Source organism: Triticum dicoccoides, chromosome 3B (assembly GCF_002162155.2).
Source record: "Triticum dicoccoides isolate Atlit2015 ecotype Zavitan chromosome 3B, WEW_v2.0, whole genome shotgun sequence".
NCBI classification, from domain to species: domain Eukaryota; kingdom Viridiplantae; phylum Streptophyta; class Magnoliopsida; order Poales; family Poaceae; genus Triticum; species Triticum dicoccoides.
In genome coordinates, this window is record NC_041385.1 from 765,786,303 (window position 1) to 765,791,505 (window position 5,203).

The following is a 5,203-nucleotide window of genomic DNA, read 5'->3' on the forward strand; positions in this document are numbered from 1 at the left end:
TCTTCTGTTTTTCCTTTTTTCTTATGTTTTTCTTCTGTTTTTTCTTCCGTTTTTTTCTTCTGTTTTTTTCTTCTGTTTTTTTCTTCATTTTCAAATCTTAAAAATACAATTATATATCAAAAAAATCAGAAAAATAAAACTAATTCATTTTAAAACCCCTTGAAGGTTTGACAAAAGGTTTGATACAATAAATTATTACACATCATTTCTTCCCTTGTGTCCCTGCTTGCTTACGGTTGTGCCGTATCCATGGAGCATCCTCATCATTTAACTTAATGCTTGGGTCGGTGTTCACTTTGAAGGGCGGAATTTCAGCAAACATATTATAATCTTCTGACATGTCTGTCTTGTCCTCCACTCCCACGATGTTTCTTTTCCCTAAAAGAACAATGTGGCGCTTTGGATCATCGCATGATGCACTGATCGTTTTCTTATCTTTCCGTTTCCTCGGTTTGCTACTCATGTCCTTCACATAGAAAACCTGAGCGACATCTTTCGCTAGGACGAATGGTTCGTCAAGATAACCAAGATTGTTGAAATCCACCATTGTCATTCCGTATTGCTGGTCCACCTTTACCCCACCTCCTGTTAGCTTGAACCATTTGCACCGGAACAAAGGGACCTTAAAGGAGGGTCCATAGTCAAGTTCCCATATCTCCTCTATGTAACCATAATATGTGACCTTTTGCCCATTCTCGGTTGCTGCATCAAAGCGGACACCACTGTTTTGGTTGGTGCTCTTTTTATCTTGGGCGATCGTGTAAAATGTATTCCCATTTATCTCGTACCCTTGGAAAGTCGTTATAGTCGAAGATGGTGTCTTGGCCAACATGTACAGCTGATCTACAACATCATTGTCATTCATTAAATGTTTTCTCAACCAACTGCCGAAAGTCTCCATGTGGGCCTTCCTAATCCAGGATTCAGGCTTCCCCGGGTTGTCCGAGCGTAAAATATTCTGTGTTTCTCAAAGTACGGAGCCACCAAGCTGGAATTGGTCAGTACAGTGTGGTGTGCTTCAGTCAGAGAATGGCCGTCCATACATGTCGTTGATTTCCTTCCGATCGTGCCTTTTCCACTTAGTCTCCCCTCGTGCCGCGATCGAGGAAGACCAATCGGCTTAAGGTCAGGAACAAAGTCAACACAAAACTCAATTACCTCCTCATTTCCATAGCCCTTGGCGATGCTTCCTTCTGGCCTAGCACGGTTACAAACATATTTCTTTAATACTCCCATGAACCTCTCGAAGGGGAACATATTGTGTAGAAATACAGGACCGAGAATGAAAATCTCTTCGACTAGGTGAACCAAGAGGTGCGTCATAATATTGAAGAAGGATGGCGGGAACACCAACTCGAAACTGACAAGACATTGGATCACATCGTTCTGTAACCGTGGTAGATCTTCTGGATTGATTACCTTCTGAGAGATTGCATTGAGGAATGCACATAGCTTCACAATGGCTACTCGAACATTTTCCGGCAGGAGCCCCCTCAAAGCAATCGGAAGCAATTGCGTCATAATCACGTGGCAGTCGTGAGACTTCAGGTTTTGGAACTTTTTCTCCGCCATGTTTATTATTCCCTTTATATTGGACGAGAATCCACACGGGACCTTCTCTTCTTTGGTCAGAGCGTAGCTGGCACGACCTTGAAACCATTCCGGATGCCGGTCATCAGGGTCTTTCAAACGTTGCTGGTCCTGCCGTGCTTCCTTTGTATCATTTGTCTTCCCATACACGCCCAAGAAGCTTAGGAGGTTCACGCAAATATTCTTCGTAACGTGCATCACGTCGATTGCAGAGCGGACTTCTAGGACTTTCCAATATTCTAGCTCCCAGAATATAGATTTCTTCTTCCACATGGCTGCGTGCCCGTCAGCTCCCTTCGGAACTGATTGTCCGCCAGGACCCTTTCCAAAGATGACTTTCAAATCCTTGACCATATCAAATACCTCAGCACCAGTGCGTTCCGCAGGCTTCGGCCGGTGATCTGCCTTGCCGTTGTAATGCTTGCCTTTCTTTCTTACTGGATGAATTTTCGGAAGAAATCGACGATGCCCAAGGTACACGTTCTTCTTACAATTTGGCAAATGTACACTTTCAGTCTCATGTAAGCAGTGCGTGCATGCATTGTATCCCTTATTTGACAGTCCCGAAAGGTTACTAAGAGCAGGCCAATCGTTGATGGTTACGAAAAGCAACGCTTGTAGGTCAAATTCCTCTTGTTTGTGCTCATCCCACACACGGACACCACCCCACAGCTGTAAAAGTTCATCAACTAATGGCCTTAGGTACACATCGATGTCGTTGCCGGGTTGCTTCGGACCTTGGATGAGCACTGGCATCATAATGAACTTCCGCTTCATGCACAACCAAGGAGGAAGGTTGTAGATGCATAGAGTCACGGGCCAGGTGCTATGGCTGGAGCTCTGCTCGCCAAAAGGATTCATGCCATCCGTACTTAGAGCAAATCTTATGTTCCTTGCGTCAGCTGCAAAATCTTTGAACCATCTGTCGATCTTTCTCCATTGCGTTCCATCTGCGGTGTGTCTCAACTCCCCGTCCGACTTACGGTCCTCTTTGTGCCATCGCAACAACTTGGCATGCTCTTTGTTCCTGAACAGACGTTTCAACCGTGGTATTATAGGAGCATACCACATCACCTTGGCGGGAACCCTCTTCCTGGGTTTCTGGCCCTCAACATCGTCACCAGGGTCATCGCCTCTGATCTTATAACGCAATGCAGTGCATACCGTGCATTCATTCAAATTCTCGTATTCACCGCGGTAGAGGATGCAGTCGTTGATGCATGCATGTATCTTCAGAACCTCTAAACCTAGAGGGCAGACAACCTTCTTTGCTTCGTACGTACTGGCGGGCAACTCGTTATCCTTTGGAAACATATTCTTCAACATTTTCAGCAAGTTTTCAAATGCCGAGTCAGCTACACCTGCCTCTGCCTTCCATTTCAGCAAATCCAGTGTGCAGCCCAGCTTTTTCAGACCATCATCGCATCCGGGTTACAGCGCCTTTCTGTGATCCTCTAACATGCGATCCAAATTCTCCCTCTCCTTTTCAGTTTCGCAGCGTCTCCGTGCATCAGCAATGGTCCGACCAAGATCATCAACGGGATCATCACGTGCCTCTTCTTCACCTTCCCCTTCACCTTCAGCATCCTCCATGAAAGTATCACCGAAATGAGCAAGATAGCTTTCATCGATGAAATCATCCCCTTCTTCATCTTCTTCCATTATAACCCCTCTTTCTCCATGCTCGGTCCAACAATTATAGCTTGGCATGAAACCGTGCCGAAGCAGATGCATGTGAACATCTCTTGAGGAAGAGTAACCCTTCTGATTCTTACAGATAACACATGGACAGATAACAAAACCCCCCTGCTTGTTCGCATTAGCCACTACGAGGAAATCTTTCAAACCCGTAGTGAACTCGCCGGAGAGTCGGTTACCGTACATCCATTGCCGATTCATCTGCATTATTATAATATAAAATATATAATTAACCATCATGCATTTGTTAAACTAAATAGCTACAAACAATATAAATTAAACAATGAACTGCACACATGCATATTTTATCAATGACACACATGCATGAAAGGTTCAAGTTGCTAACCGCGATCGAGGAGGAAAAAATAAATGAGGAACCTCAAGTGTGGCTCCAACACTTCATATCATGTTTGTTTCACCCTCTTAGGGTATTTCATCAAACACCTTGTGTGCATAAGAGGAACCAAAAGCAAACCTACACCCCCTTGTGAAGCTTGTGAAGAGAAGTGGCACCAAATGGCTAAGTGAGTGTGCTGAACTGGTATATATAGGGGAGGAGCTTTAGTCGCGGTTGGCCTGGCCAACCGCGACTAAAGGCCTTTGCGCACCTTTAGTCGCGGTTGGCCTGGCCAACCGCGACTAAAGCCCCTCACGTGCACCAGCTGGCCACCGAGCGCCCTGGGCCCAAGCCTTTGGTCGCGGTTCGTCTGCCGAACCGCGACTAAAGACTTCATTAGTCGCGGTTCCTACACTTTCGCGACTAATGGGGCTGGACGGAAGCCTCTTTTTCTACCAGTGGTCCCCGCGGCAATGTGGTGGGCGAAGCCCTCTGCGATGGCCGTCTTGCCGACGCCCGGAGGGCCGACGAGCACGACGTTGTTCCCGGCGGCAGAGGATGCAGACGACGCGATCTATCTCGGCATCATGACCGATCACCGGGTCGCTCTTGCCAGCCGCCGCCGTCAAGTCCCGGCCGTACCGGCTCAAAGCCATTGACGTCTCAACTCTCAAGGAGAGTTTAAGGTTCCGGCCGGCCGGTGAGAATCCAATCTTCCTCCCAGGAAGGAAGTCTTCCAGCAGCACGATATGATGGTAGGGTTGGTGGCGTGGTGGTTAGATATGAAATCTCGCTAGGATCACTTGCCAATTTGCTTTAGGAAATCGCGTTTTACGATACTGTCGTTACAAATTTCGTTAGGGCATGTACAATGGTTGATAAGATAGTCTTATCTTACGACTTGCATGTGATTTAAAGATGACAAAAAAGAATTGTCTACAATGGGTCATCTCTTAGCCTTATGTTCAAGGGTCTTTTATACCTGTGTCCCTAACTCGAACCACCTAATCAGATATACCCCTAATTCAAAAACCTGCTCAAAAATGCCCCTCCGCCGTTATGTGCCCTTATAGAAATGCCCTTCCGCTCTGTTACCGTCCGGTCAAAGGCCTTTGACCGTCAACGGGACGTTTTCTGGACATTTCTACCCCTCCCTCCATGTGTCACTTACGTGTGGGACCCACTCAAACAAAAATAAAAATAAAAGGATATATCTCTCCTCTCTCTGCCTGTCTCACCTACATGTAGGACCCACCCTACAAAAATCTTTCCTGTCTCTCTCTCAACTCCGGCGTGGGCGCACGCAACTAGCAGCAGCCTCGCCGGGGTGAGGTGTTGCACGGCTCCGACCCCTTATGACCTCCTCGATCCGGTCCATGCCCCCCTGCCCCCCCCACCCGCGCACCCTCTTTTCTCTCTGCCAAGCGACAAAGACGTGGTCCGCGGGAATCATGGTTGTCCGCCCCGATGCTGTTCGTCATGCAGGCGGCCAACTGGAACCCCAGGACCCGTAGCCTTGTCCAAGGGATCCGCCTGTTCGTCCTCGACTTCCACACCGAATTAATTGAAGTATAACAC

The 5,203-nt window shown here is 47.2% G+C and overlaps 1 pseudogene; it reads right to left on the reverse strand.

Moving 5' to 3' along the window:
• LOC119279956 overlaps window positions 1-4,281 on the reverse strand; it is a 27,332-nt pseudogene extending 23,051 nt beyond the window's left edge.
• Window positions 4,282-5,203: the final 922 nt, after the last annotated feature.